The sequence below is a fragment of the Lissotriton vulgaris genome, chromosome 12 (genome assembly GCF_964263255.1).
Source record: "Lissotriton vulgaris chromosome 12, aLisVul1.2, whole genome shotgun sequence".
Lineage (NCBI taxonomy): Eukaryota > Metazoa > Chordata > Amphibia > Caudata > Salamandridae > Lissotriton > Lissotriton vulgaris.
Window position 1 is genome coordinate 572284385 of NC_141700.1, and position 16310 is coordinate 572300694.

Genomic DNA, 16310 nt, shown 5'->3' on the forward strand with positions numbered 1-16310 from the left:
TCGTTTTGCTGTTTTTTTTCGTGCCCTAGCTTGTCATTCTTGATCCCTTAAAAGTCTAATGGAGCTTTCCTCTTACCAATCCAACTCAGATTGATAACTAAACAGAAAACACATGTGCATCATTTTGTAGTCACACGCATCAGGTGGCCTTCTCAAAGGCTTTTTAAATAAAATTAAAAAAAACGTTATTCCTTGGTCATGCTGCACAGCATCTGGGATGCTTTTGAGTATGGCTAAACAACCATTGGCAGATCCAATAGGTATCAAAGGCGAGACCTATTGGCTTTGCCAGTTCTCGTTGAAATCTGCAACCATTGTAATTAGACTATCTCCATTCTTTCTTGGTAACTGTGAAGGCTGAGACTGAACCAATCAGTATTTTTTTCTAAAAATCCTCAATTGATTAGATTGAAAGATCAAATCTTATTGGGTAACCTTTAAACCAATGTAGTTTTCAATCCTCATGAATAAAGCACGAGGACTGTGAATGTTTGGAGCTTTTCCAGCCCCAGAGCTCTCTGGTCCATAACTGGGCAAAGTTGGCTTTGAGTAATGGACCTTCCGAAAAATGCTGATGAGATTGAGCAGGGGAAGAAAAAATCTTCACAGTGGCAGAATGGGGCATGCAGGGAGCGATGACCACAATGAGGAGCAGCACACTGCTGAATGGGAGGAAAGAATGGACAATATACATTTTCCGTATGTGAAGATAACTGGCAAGACTGCTTCAATAGAGCTTCCAACCAGTGATCATATCTGACTCCCCTTTTCTTGTCAAACTCCCACTGGGTTTTTGGAAATGACCAGCAGATTTGACTTCCCCAAGAAGCACGGTGGCATATGAAGCCATCTTTCATGGAAACTAAACAAGTTCAGTGCTCCGCTTAAAGCTCAGCTGGCGTGCTAGTGGGTCCACCGGCATCATTGGAAAAGTTCCTGACAGCTTTCAATTACTTCCTTGGATGATCGGCTGATCGCCACTAAGTGGTGGTCATCAACAGGAAAACAGATGGTGGTATGAAGCCAACACAAGTTCACGATGTTGGAGATGAGAAGGTGGGATACGTGGAAAGAGTTGGGGGGGGGGGTTCCTACTCCATGGGAATCCTCATGGTGAGCATCAGGTTTGGGTGCAAAGGAAAGTGTCTACTTTGTCCAGTTAGATCATGGTGTGGAATTTAGCCATGTCTTGGATAATACACTTTGCACCTCTACTTGCAAATACCAAGGGCCATAACCTTCAGCCATGTTTAGCAGGCACAGGGTGGAGGACCATGTCTTCAGTCAGGCCTTGCACAGGAGTTGCCAATACTATCAGCCCAAAGGGCACCGACAATCGGGAAGTCTGGAAGGCTGTAGATGCAGAATTTGTGTTCAGCACCCTTTAGCCACAGATGCTGTTAATCTGAACAGGAAGTGTCCACCAGGTTCCTAGTAAAGCACAGTGCTCTCCAGATTTGGAAATGACTGGAGTGCTCAGGGTACTGATTTTGAAGAGGGTCTGAAACCTGCAACCCTTTCGCTACAGGCTGATGGGTTCATACTTTGCTGAGCCCAGCAAACTCTGATGTGAAATTATCTAGAATTTGATCCAGCAGAAATATGACCATGTGAAAGTTCTCCAATGGTTCATGATTTAGTTTAGTATAAAGGTAAAGACACACTATTTCACGTCCAACCTCAGCTCCACCGCTGGTTTTGGGTATCTACAACTGTCATTCTCAGTATTCAACCCTCTGGGAATCTCTGATGGACCATGTCTCACATGATCCCACAATGGTCCTCCGCGGTCGATCGCTATGAGTCTAGACCACAATTGTGCCAGACCAGAGAACAGAGTTAAAATATCTGTGGTCTGGACACATCTGATAGCAGGACAGCCCAGTTATTCAGCTGTATGAATGACCTTGAGCTCAGCAAATGTTCTTATTTTCTGTACACTCGATTCCGTGATGCGGGTGTAACATAACAAGCAGGGATTTTCAAAAACCACCGGAATAAATATGTATATTTTAACTATGGATGTACTAGTTCCATTATGCTTAGTAGTTTTACCAGAAGAAAAACAGGCACGTTAAAGGTGGGCCTAATGACATAGGACTAGTTAACAACTAATGCCACGATTCACGAGGCCGTTTATATTCGTAAGTGAAACTTACAATATCAAATTGTTTGCATTTCAACAGCAAGGAAATCATGAATGAATGAAATTGCAATAAGAAGTCATTTTACTCATGAATAATATTACACCACAACAAAGCTCATCTTTAATCTATCTTCTTCTTCTCATTCTATTTCCAATTTCCAGTCTGTTATGATTTTTCTCAGGGACTGGATGAACTTCAACCACCTGAAGCTGAACCCTGATAAGACCGAGCTGGTTCTCACGGGTGGTTGTTCCAGTCCCTGGAACTCTTTGTTTTGGCCTTCTTCTTTTGGCCCCCCCCCAACTCCTTCTTCCTCAGTTAAGACTTTAGGTATCAAGCTTAATAATCATCTCACCCTTCACTCACAGATTAGTTCTGTTGTTTCTTCCTGCTTCCTCACCCTTCGTACTATCCACACTGTCTCCCGCTTTTTTTCTCCCCTGGCACTTAAGCTGATCATGTCCGCCCTGGTGATACACCGGCTGGACTACGCCCTCTACAACGGCATTCCGGCGTACAGTCTGCGGAAACTCCAGCTGGTCCAAAACCAGGCGGCTCGATTAGTTTATGGCCTATCACGTTCCCACCACTCAACCCCTTTATTGAAGGCGCTTCATTGGCTGCCTGTTAGGGAGCGAGCCCTATTTAAAATAGGTTGTATGGTCTTCCAGGCACAATGGGGCTCGGCTCCCGCCTTCATCTCCTCCTTGATCAGGGAGTACACCCCCACCAGAGAGCTGCGCTCTTCGTCACAGTCATTCCTGCTGGTCCCTCGCTATAAGCGCAAAAAGTGGGGAGGGGCCAATTTTTCTACCTTGGCACCCACCTTCTGGAACTCTCCCCCCGACCATCTAAGATCGGCCACGCATTATCTTCCCTTCCGGAAAGACCTTAAAACTTTTCTTTTTAAACAGGCTTTCTCTCTGTAAAACTGCTTCCACTTTCTTGAGTTTGTGGTTGTCATCTTTCTCCTCTGGTACCCTCCCTTCACAGCGCCAAGAAACCGCCAGGTGAATGTTGCGCTCTATAAATATTTTAAATTCAAATTCAATGTAATATACACTCAGATCATATCCCACATAAGAGATAGGATGACGCATTGTTTATCATGAATGTTTGCGAAAAACCCAGGAACACATTCGCTTGTGGATATTCGCAAATTCCTCTCTGACCCCTTACCACCCTAGAAATCATCAGACATTTACACCTGCGAAAGATAGGAGTAGATTCCTTTCTTGGGTTGGAAAAGGAGTGAAAACCCCATCCAGTGTGAGATATACGAAAAGACGTTTCCCCGTAGGTAGAAAAACAAACCAAATATGCCTTAGTCTAATGCCATTTTATCAGGGTTAAACATACAAAATTTACACCAAATCCACATAGCAGGCCATACATTGGATGTCATCATCTCCAAACCAGAACTAATCGTTACTCAACTCATTTTACTTGCCAGAAGGACCGACCATTATAGCATCACCTCCTCCCTCAATCTCCTAAATATAATATTAACTGAATCACGTATTAGCAGAAAAACTCCTGTTGATCCACAAAGAAGCAAGAAAAATGCAATGGATTCCTTGACAGCACAATAATAATCTCAATAACCAATAATAATCAATACAAACCAATAACAAGCCAATAACTAATAACAAGTGGATTAAACACTAAACCTGGGCTCCGGAGTAGTGTGCTAAATGATGTAAAGTGCTTCAATGACTCGGCAGGGGGTAGTAAGCGCTATATAAATGTTATTGCAAAACAATACAGTGCATTAAAGAGAGGCACTGGCCTTTCCATGAAGGACAATTGCACAATGCTTACAATTCCCGCACTGTGGAAAGACAAGTGTCACAAATGAAGGGGCATATTACCAAGCAATAGCGATAATTATCGCTATTGCTTGGTTAGAGACAAAAAATTTAACGCTGAGCTGCGGCGATTTTTATCGCAGATATCGCAAATGCGATAAAAATCGTCCGCAATGCATGAATATCGCTGAAAAGTCAGAGATATTCATGCATTACCGAGCTAATGTTCTTAGCCATGTTATCCACCTACCCTTGGATAACATGGCTAAGAACTGCTCAGGGGCAGGTGTTAGCTTTTGGAGATATTCCCGCTTAGCGCGAATATCTCCAAAAGTTGGTAATAGGAGATAGCGATGTTAGCGACTGTTTACAGTCGCTAACAACTTGGCACGCCCACTTTGCATGTCATTAGTGATAAATATCACTGACATGCAAAGCGGGGCCCAAGATGGTCACTATCTCCTACTAGCTGTCGCTAACTGGTGTTAGCGACAGCTAGGTAATAGGGAGATAATTTTATCTCCGCTTTCTTGGCTTTTAAAGCCAAAAAAGCGGAGATAAACCCCCTTGATAATATTCCCCGAAATTCCCAAAACATTTCCAGGATTACGTGTAGAAATATTGCTGGTCGTTACTAGGGAACATTTTGTGAATTCCTAAAGTACATAAAACACTACCCTGTAGGAACAAAATATTCCTACTAGTTGTTTGATGCATTTGTTCATGAACCGTAGCGGCGTATTCTTTTGGAAATGCCAGGTTGAGGTAATATTAGGGCTAGCTCTCATCCTGAGAGAACACACCTCAGTCATTACCAGAAGTGTTGCGCCCATTACATTCTGGCGACGAGGCAATGCCCACCGTTCCCAGAAAAAGCATCCGGCCATTCTGAGGCGGGAAAATACGGAGGAAACGCGTCTGATGATTGTTCCTCGGAGATGGAAGAGGTTTGTAAGGGACAAGGAAACCCTCCTCCCTGCCTCTTTGTGTCCCAGAGAACGACTCCCGCAGCGATATAGTTTCCAACATGTAATGGGAAAGGGTGTGAGGCTGCTGCACCAGATCTCAGATCCCTGCAATTAGGAGTTTCCTCTTAAAACAGGAAGTGTTACAACATACACGTACAAGAAACAGCAAGTCACCGGCGTTGCCATCATTTCTAACTTCCCTCGCCTTTTCCCTCCGGGTGAGTCAAATTTAACTGCCCTCGAGGCTCCTTAATTTGATCACTTCTCCTTTCTCTAATTGGTCTTCCCATTCTCATGCACACTCCTGTCCTTTAATTGAAGCTATGACGTATTTTAGAGCAACTGCTAGCTGCCTGCTCTTTGTACAGTCAGATTACAGAGCTTTCAAGAGGCCACTTTCATATTTAATACCCTCAGACTGTGCTGGCTACTGTTCATTCCACCTAGGTTGTATCTTTGTGTTATCCACATTGTGATTGATATGTTTCGGCTCTTTTGTAACGCGCTCAGATGCCTCTGGCCACTTCTGTGCGATGTAGAATCACAAATAAAAAAAATAGCATACAACACTATGTAGGGTGAGACAGTGGAGTAGCAAGGGCTGAAGCAGGCCATAATGCAAATAATTACATTCGACCATCTACCTCCTGTTTATAGTAAAAAATAGCCATTGTTAGGTATGAAGTCGGTCCTTCTCGCCCCTGGGCCCTGGTACCGCTGTACCTGCTGCTCTATTGACATCAGCAGCCCTTTGCTGAGATTTTTATGTCGAAATTTATAACAGAAAAATGTCCCAGAAAACAAATTGTATTTTGCAAAAAATCAAGGACCGGTTGAAAGTGTCACATAGCAAAGGACCATTTGTCTGCTCTGAGATTACATAGCGATTTCACATTGAAAGCTCTCTTCCCCACAGATGTTGCAAGGACTCTATGGACTTTCATTTAAAAAATCAGTTAATTCTGTTAAATGTAGGATTTTTTGTTTCTAGTGCCTTAGCTGGACCAACACACCAGATGACAATGGTCTGAGAGAACAACAGTTGGATCTCTGTTTTCTAATCCCTGCCATATACTGGTATAGAAGCGCAGCCTGATAATGCCTTGATGGTCTTTAAGGCATGAAGGGTTCCTCTTACACACACTTTCTCCAGTTCTGAGGTTTTGCATACAAATCATTGATTTAAGGCAGGGCCGGACTGGCTACCGGGCAGTTGTGTGTGCTGCCGAGCTGGGGGCTAATTTCTCTGTGGTGGGGGCATATTTCGTTGATGGGGACCTGCGTGCGCATTGAAATAAAAAAAGCAAAACGAATTTCGTTTTTCACACGCAGGTCCCTATCAACGAAAACAGCCCCCAGCTCGACAGCACACACAACTGCCCGGTAGCCAGTCCGGCCCTGATTTAAGGTATATTAAAGTAATTAGTTCAATCGAAGCAAAACAGGTCGCCAGTAGGAAGCTATAGTTAGGACGTCGTTTCCATAGGAAAATTGTTTTTTGATTTGCTAATATCTTTGTCATCGTTTGACAAATCTTAGCGAAATTTTCAAAACTAATGGGGCGGTCAGGTCAGCTGCTGTGTTGAACGTTTCGGGGTGATTCATCAAGTAGGGGCAAGAAAAAGGAGGGGGTCCCAAAACACTTTTCTCCATGTTGATTTTCATAGGAAACTGTTGACGCAGCTACCGCTCAAATTGCTGAACGGAATTACACCAAATTTGGCAGAAAGGTAGCTCTTGGTCCAGAGTGCACTCTTTTTGTTAAATGGTATAAATCTTTTCAGTAATTCCTAGAAATGTATACATTTCTCAGATATACAAATATGGCCATGAAGGATCCACAAACCCTCCCGATCTCGTGCCTGAGATCTGATTGGCTGTCAACACTTCAAACCAGGAAATGTTGGTGGCCATCTTGTGACTCGGGTGAACCGAGTCACAAGGAAAAAGGTATAAAAAGGTTAAAAATCAAGAAAAGGTAGAAACACCCTGACCCCCTAGGCCTTCTCATTTGTGAATGGCTTTGGGGAGGTTGTAAAAAATATATATATTTTTTTACCAGACTTCAATTGCAAAACATTAATATACACCTTAAGGAATTGGTATCTGGAAGGGGCAACCAAAACACACCCCTCCTAAATACTGATTCAACATGGGTCCCAAACCACAAATTGTGATTTGGTAACCTGTTACCGAGTCACTGTTTGCATTTTCTGAATACAAAAATTACATATTGCGGCTGCAAAGAATCAGATTTTACTAATCTGAGCCTTTCTGACAACAAAATGTTTTGGTGCATGAAGGCCCACGTGCCCTAGGAAGTCCAGAATGCTTCCCATATAACTCGCATGAGATTTGGAGAAGATAGCCAAGAACTAGAAACCCATTATCTTACTCAAATGAAAAAGTCTAACAATATTATTCCCACCCAAGTTGATGTAGTGTGAATTAGTGGTGTGAGAATGGCACACTGATCCTGTTTAAATAAACCAAGGGGTTTATACGTGAGAACCCTGAGTCACTATTGTACCATGTAAAGTGGTACATGTGAGACGAAGGCTCATATAAGGATTTATGAATTGCACTCTCCCGAGAGCGAAGATCCTCTACCACCCTCGCTCTGGCCGACCTTCACTGGTTACCTGTACATCAAAGGATCTGCTTTAAATCCCTCTGCATTGTCTTTAGGGCAGTACACGGAATGGGCCCCCGACCACTTCAAAAGAAATTCAAATGGTATATACCCACACGGCCCCTCCGTTCCTCATCTTCCAACCTGATAAGCATACCCAGGATCAGGAAAGCCACTTATGGTGGCAGAGCTTTCAGCATAGCCGCAGCCCATCTGTGGAACAAATTGCCTATCGACATCAGGAAAACAGACGAACTGATGGCTTTCCGTAAAAAGGTGAAAACATGGCTCTTCCCCAAAGTTTAATCTCACCAGAACTTTATACTATCCCCCTCCTCTGATGCACAGTATTTTCAGCAATATGTACACAGCGCCAGGATGCCCGTAGGGTTGCAGAAGCGCTCTACAAATGCTATAAATATGAATGGCTTCATAAATCATGAGTTAGGTGACGCAGAGCAGATCGCTGTGTCACCTTACTCTGCGCCCAGGAGGTGCTCCATGGGCGTTGCAGTAGCTTTTCCCACACAACACTTATGGAATTTGACGCTGCCCCAGATTTATAAAGTGATTTAAGCCTGGGGAGGCATCAAATCTGTACGCCTCCCTAGGTGAGGCGTTTATTTCTACTTGTTTTTTCCTCTTTCCATGTGTGCTGCATTCTGCAGCACTCATAGAAAGAGGAAAATGCCTCATAGGGAGGTTTTTGTGCAGAAGGTGATGCCTCCTGCACAAAAACATGGTGCAAGGGGGCCTACATTGATGCTAGGCTGCCAAAACAGCGCCAGCGCAGGCAGAAAGGACAGGAATGCACGAATTGCCTAAATACGGTGCATGCCTGTCCTTTCACTGGCAGCACTGCAAGGTGCCTTGCTGCGCTGCCATACACTAAAATGCCATCAATTAGGTCCCAAGCACTTAACAAGATATTAACATTTTCTAATACAACTCTTGTTGAATGAATAATCTTTCAGGCAAAAGACAGGCATTCTGTAGATGAACTTTCACAATTATGCAGAAGCAACAGCTAAGCTGTATTTTTGATATATTTAACATATATAGAATGCAGCCTGTTTCTTGTTCCTCCATGATGCTACCCCTCTACTGTATAAAAGCAAAGGCTATTGGCATTGTCAATGCTTGTACAAGTATGTACCTGATTTTTGCTTCCACGGCTGTCGCTAAAACGCGGATGGATTAACCTGCCACTATTTCTACGAAGAACTTCTATTTGTGACTCATGAGGCATACTGGACAATTCCTATTTAGGAAAAACTATTGCTCAAAAATCTTACTGAAGCTGGAATAGGTCCTTTGCAGTTTTTATACCCGGATATAATTAAATATCACTGTCACATCTTCACAATTCCTCACAATTCCGTATGACAGACCCCGTCTATAAACCTTTCACCCAGGCCTCTCACCATCTCTGCAGGTCAATCTATAGACCTTTCACCCAGGCCTCTCACCATCTCTTCAGCTCAGTCTATAGACTTTTCACCCAGGACTCTCACCATGTCTGTAAGTCAGTCTATAGACCTTTCTCCCAGGCCTCTCACCATCTCTGCAGGTCAGTCTATAGACCTTTCACCCAGGCGTCTCACCATCTCTGCAGGTCAGTCTATAGGCCTTTCACCCAGGCCTCTCACCATCTCTGCAGCTCAGTCTATAGACTTTTCACCCAGGCCTCTCACCATGTCTGTAAGTCAGTCTATAGACCTTTCACCCAGGCCTCTCACCATCTCTGCGGGTCAATCTATAGACCTTTCACCCAGGCCTCTCACCATCTCTGCAGCTCAGTCTATAGACTTTTCACCCAGGCCTCTCACCATGTCTATAAGTCAGTCTATAGACCTTTCACCCAGGACTCTCACCATCTCTGCAGGTCAGTCTATAGACATTTCACCCAGGCCTCTCACCATCTCTGCAAGTCAGTCTATAGGCCTTTCACTCAGGCCTCTCACCATCTCTGCAGGTCAGTCTATAGACCTTTCACCCATGCCTCTCACCATCTCTGCAGGTGAGTCTATAGGCCTTTCACCCATGCCTCTCACCATCTCTGCAGATCCTTCTATAAACCTTTCACCCAGGCCTCTCACCATCTCTGCAGGTCAATCTATAGACCTTTCACCCAGGCCTCTCACCATCTCTGCAGCTCAGTCTATAGGCCTTTCACCCAGGCCTTTCACCATCTCTGCAGGTCAGTCTATAGACCTATCACCCAGGCCTCTCACTGTGTCTGCAGCTCAGTCTATAGGCCTTTCACCCAGGCCTCTCACCATCTATGCAGGTCAGTCTATAGACGTTTCACTCATGCCTCTCACAATCTCTGCAGGTCAATCCATAGACCTTTCACTCAGGCCTCTCACCATCTCTGCAGCTCAGTCTATAGGCCTTTCAGCCAGGCCTCTCACCATCTCTGCAGCTCAGTCTATAGACCTTTTGCCCAGGCCGCTCCCCATCTCTGCAGCTCAGTCCATAGACCTTTCACCGAGGCATCTCATCTATGTCTGTATGTCAGTCTATAGACCTTTCACCCAGGCCTCTCACCATCTCTGCAGGTCAATCTATAGACCTTTCACCCAGGCCTCTCACCATCTCTGCAGCTCAGTCTATAGGCCTTTCTGCCAGGCCGCTCACCATCTCTGCAGCTCAGTCAATAGGCCTTTCACCCAGGCCACTCACCATCTCTGCAGCTCAGTCTATAGAGGTTTCACCCAGGCCTCTCACCATCTCTGCAGCTCAGTCTATAGAGGTTTCACCCAGGCCTCTCACCATCTCTGCAGCTCAGTCTATAGAGGTTTCACCCAGGCCTCTCACCATCTCTGCAGGACAGTCTATAGGCCTTTCACCTAGGCCTCTCACCATCTCTGCAGCTCAGTCTATAGACCTTTTGCCCAGGCCGCTCACCATCTCTGCAGCTCAGTATATAGACCTTTCGTCCAGTCCGCTCACCATCTCTGCAGCTCAGTCTATAGAGGTTTCACCCAGGCCTCTCACCATCTCTGCAGCTCAGTCTATAGAGGTTTCAACCAGGCCTCTCACCGGATCACTGACAAAATATCGACCTACAAAATATCGACCTACAGTAATATCGATGCAAAAATTTCGAAGGCAAGAATATCGACATCCTATCTACAACATGGTAAGTACAAAAATATCGAAAATAAAATATAGATGTTAAAAATATCAATATTAAAAATATCGTTTTTTTTCTGTAAAAATATAAATGTAAAATAAAGTAAATAACACTAATAAATAAAATCAACATGGTTAAAATATCTAATAATGTTTAAAATTAATAAATAATACATATATAATAATAATACATTACTTAAACATATACAGACAATATATAATATATATATGTACTTAACAATAAGTTGTAATCATTATTTTAATAATTTATAAATTAATAAAAAATATAATAATTTACAAATACATTTACAAACTATTATATAAAACGTTGGATAGCGTAGGAGTAAAAATACTATTCCAACTCCAAAAAGTGCAACAGTAGGGAAAGCGTTGGATAGCGTAGTGGTAAAAATTACTATTCCAACTCCAGAGAGTGCAACAGTAGGGAAAACGTTGGATAGCGTAGAGGTAAAAATTACTATTCCCACTCCAGAGAGTGCAACAGTAGGGAAAGCGTAATGATAAAAATTACTATTCGAACTCCAAAAAGTGCAACAGTAGGGAAAGCGTTGGATAGCGTAGTGGTAAAAATTACTATTCCAACTCCAGAGAGTGCAACAGTAGGGAAAACGTTGGAGAGCGTAGGGGTAAAAATTACTATTCCAACTCCAAACAGTGCAACAGTAGGGAAAGCTTTGGATAGCATAGGGGTTAAAATTACTATTCCAACTCCAGAGAATGCAACAGTAAGGAAAGCGTTGGATAGCGTAGGGGTAAAAATTACTATTCCCACTCCAGAGAGTGCAACAGTAAGGAAAGCGTTGGATAGCGTAGGGGTAAAAATTACTATTCCCACTCCAGAGAGTGCAACAGTAGGGAAAGTGTTGGATAGCGTAGGGGTAAAAATTACTATTCCCACTCCAGAGAGTGCAACAGTAGGGAAAGCGTTGGATAGCGTAGGGGTAAAAATTACTATTCCCACTCCAGAGAGTGCAACAGTAAGGAAAGCGTTGGATAGCGTAGGGGTAAAAATTACTATTCCCACTCCAGAGAGTGCAACAGTAGGGAAAACATTGGATAGCGTAGGGGTAAAAATTACTATTCCCACTCCAGAGAGTGCAACAGTAGGGAAAGCGTTGGATAGCGTAGGGGTAAACATTACAATTCCCACTCCAGAGAGTGCAACAGTAGGGAAAGCGTTGGATAGCGTAGGGGTAAAAATTACTATTCCCACTCCAGAGAGTGCAACAGTAGGGAAAGCATTGGATAGTGTAGAAGTTAAATATAACATACTTATAAATAATGTTTGTAAATAAAATAATTACAATTTTATTTTTTAAATAACTACATCATTTGCAAATCCCCATAAATAATTACTAAAAACATAATTAAAATTAAATAATTAATTAACAATAAATTAACAATAAATATTAATGAATAAATATAAATAACCAAATAATATTGAACACTAAAATGTTTTCAAAACAAAAAACATATTAATAATTAAAAATTGATTAACAATTGAAAAATGGTAAACAGTAAGTTTATTTTAGAATAAAAAGTATTTTTTATTAAAAATTATTTACCAATGAATAAAATAAATTTCCAATTATTATAAATTAATTAACAATAAAAAATATTATTTACCAATTTCAAAAAATTAATTACCAATTAAATAAATTAATTGCCAATTAAAAATTGTAATAACAATTTACAAACGTTAATTACCAATTAATGAAATTAATTACCAATTCAAATAATTAATTACCAAGTAATAATTAATTAGAAATTAAATAATTATGAATACCAATCAAAAATAAATAATTATTTAATTACAATTAAATTACTTCCCACCCAATTCCCCTATAAACCCACAACCCACTACAGAACTTAAACGCAAAAATTAATTAAAATTAATTTACAATTACTGAAAATGTATAATTAATTTAATATAATTAAATTACTTCCCACCCTATTCCCCTATAAACCCACAACCCGCTCCAGTACTAAAACAGAAAATGTAATTAAAAATAACATTTTTAATATATAATAAATAATACACATATAATTTAAAACAAATAAAATACTGAACAAAAAAATATAACACGTACATATAAAATACAAAATAAAATACATAACAAATAAATATCGATATTAGTAACATCGAAATTAGTGACATCGATATAATTGATATCGATATTACTAACTTCGATAATACTTACATCGATATAAAAAAAATCGATATTACTTACCTTAGAGTCGATATTCTGTCCAACGATATTCTTGACCTCGATATTCTTCACCTTCGATATTTACAACTCGATATTACTGCAGGTCAATATTAGGGAATCGATATTGACTGTGCACCCTCTCACCATCTCTGCAGCTCAGTCTACAGAGGTTTCACCCAGGCCTCTCACCATCTCTGTAGGTCAGTCTATAGGCCTTTCACCCAGGCCTCTCACCATCTCTGCAGGTCAGTCTATAGGCCTTCCACCCAGGCCTCTCACCATCTCTGCAGGTCAGTCTATAGACCTTTCACTCAGGACTCTCACCATCTCAGTGGGTCAGTCTATAGGCCTTTCACCCAGGCCTCTCACCATCTCTGCAGGTCAGTCTATAGGCCTTTCACCCAGGCCTCTCACCATCTCTGCAGGTCGGTCTATAGACCTTTCACCTAGGCCCCTCACCATCTCTGCAGCTCAGTCTATAGACCTTTCGCCCAGACCGCTCACCATCTCTGCAGCTCAGTCTATAGACCTTTCGCCCAGTCCGCTCACCATCTTTGCTGCTCAGTTTATAGAGGTTTCACCCAGGCCTCTCACCATCTCTGCAGCTCAGTCTATAGAAGTTTCACCCAGGCCTCTCACCATCTCTGCAGGTCAGTCTATAGGCCTTTCATCCAGGCGTCTCACCATCTCTGCAGGTCAGTCTATAGACCTTTCACCCAGGCCTCTCACCATCTCTGCAGCTCAGTCTATAGACCTTTCGCCCAGTCCGCTCACCATCTTTGCTGCTCAGTCTATAGAGGTTTCACCCAGCCCTCTCACCATCTCTGCAGCTCAGTCTATAGAGGTTTCACCCAGGCATCTCACCATCTCTGCAGGTCAGTCTATAGACCTTTCACCCAGGCGTCTCACCATCTCTGCAGGTCAGTCTATAGACCTTTCACCCAGGCCTCTCACCATCTCTGCAGCTCAGCCTATAGGCCTTTCACCCAGGCCGCTCACCATCTCTGCAGCTCAGTCTATAGACCTTTCACCCAGGCATCTCACCATGTCTGTATGTCAGTCTATAGACCTTTCACCCAGGCCTCTCACCATCTCTGTGGGTCAATCTATAGACCTTTCACCCAGGCCTCTCACCATCTCTGCAGGTCAGTCTATAGGCCTTTCACCCAGGCCTCTCACCATCTCTGCAGGTCAGTCTATAGGCCTTTCACCCAGGCCTCTCACCATCTCTGCAGATCCTTCTATAAACCTTTCACCCAGGCCTCTCACCATCTCTGCAGGTCAATCTATAGACCTTTCACCAAGGCCTCTCACCATCTCTGCAGCTCAGTCTATAGGCCTTTCACCCAGGCCTTTCACCATCTCTGCAGGTCAGTCTATAGACCTATCACCCAGGCATCTCACCATGTCTGTATGTCAGTCTATAGACCTTTCACCCAGGCCTCTCACCATCTCTGTGGGTCAGTCTTTAGACCGATCTCTGCACCCAGGCCTCTCACCATCTCTGCAGGTCAATCTATAGACCTTTCACCAAGGCCTCTCACCATCTCTGCAGCTCAGTCTATAGGCCTTTCACCCAGGCCTTTCACCATCTCTGCAGGTCAGTCTATAGACCTATCACCCAGGCATCTCACCATGTCTGCAGGTCAGTCTATAGACCTATCACCCAGGCCTCTCACTGTGTCTGCAGCTCAGTCTATAGACCTTTTGCCCAGGCCGCTCCCCATCTCTGCAGCTCAGTCCATAGACCTTTCACCGAGGCATCTCATCTATGTCTGTATGTCAGTCTATAGACCTTTCACCCAGGCCTCTCACCATCTCTGCAGGTCAATCTATAGACCTTTCACCCAGGCCTCTCACCATCTCTGCAGCTCAGTCTATAGGCCTTTCTGCCAGGCCGCTCACCATCTCTGCAGCTCAGTCAATAGGCCTTTCACCCAGGCCACTCACCATCTCTGCAGCTCAGTCTATAGAGGTTTCACCCAGGCCTCTCACCATCTCTGCAGCTCAGTCTATAGAGGTTTCACCCAGGCCTCTCACCATCTCTGCAGCTCAGTCTATAGAGGTTTCACCCAGGCCTCTCACCATCTCTGCAGGACAGTCCATAGGCCTTTCACCTAGGCCTCTCACCATCTCTGCAGCTCAGTCTATAGACCTTTTGCCCAGGCCGCTCACCATCTCTGCAGCTCAGTATATAGACCTTTCGTCCAGTCCGCTCACCATCTCTGCAGCTCAGTCTATAGAGGTTTCACCCAGGCCTCTCACCATCTCTGCAGCTCAGTCTATAGAGGTTTCAACCAGGCCTCTCACCGGATAACTGACAAAATATCGACCTACAAAATATCGACCTACAGGAATATCGATGCAAAAATTTCGAAGGCAAGAATATCGACATCCTATCTACAACATGGTAAGTACAAAAATATCGAAAATAAAATATAGATGTTAAAAATATCAATATTAAAAATATCGTTTTTTTTCTGTAAAAATATAAATGTAAAATAAAGTAAATAACACTAATAAATAAAATCAACATGGTTAAAATATCTAATAATGTTTAAAATTAATAAATAATACATATATAATAATAATACATTAATTAAACATATACAGAAAATATATAATATATATATGTACTTAACAATAAGTTGTAATCATTATTTTAATAATTTATAAATTAATAAAAAATATAATAATTTACAAATACATTTACAAACTATTATATAAAACGTTGGATAGCGTAGGAGTAAAAATACTATTCCAACTCCAAAAAGTGCAACAGTAGGGAAAGCGTTGGATAGCGTAGTGGTAAAAATTACTATTCCAACTCCAGAGAGTGCAACAGTAGGGAAAACGTTGGATAGCGTAGAGGTAAAAATTACTATTCCCACTCCAGAGAGTGCAACAGTAGGGAAAGCGTAATGATAAAAATTACTATTCGAACTCCAAAAAGTGCAACAGTAGGGAAAGCGTTGGATAGCGTAGTGGTAAAAATTACTATTTCAACTCCAGAGAGTGCAACAGTAGGGAAAACGTTGGAGAGCGTAGGGGTAAAAATTACTATTCCAACTCCAAACAGTGCAACAGTAGGGAAAGCTTTGGATAGCATAGGGGTTAAAATTACTATTCCAACTCCAGAGAATGCAACAGTAAGGAAAGCGTTGGATAGCGTAGGGGTAAAAATTACTATTCCCACTCCAGAGAGTGCAACAGTAAGGAAAGCGTTGGATAGCGTAGGGGTAAAAATTACTATTCCCACTCCAGAGAGTGCAACAGTAGGGAAAGTGTTGGATAGCGTAGGGGTAAAAATTACTATTCCCACTCCAGAGAGTGCAACAGTAGGGAAAGCGTTGGATAGCGTAGGGGTAAAAATTACTATTCCTACT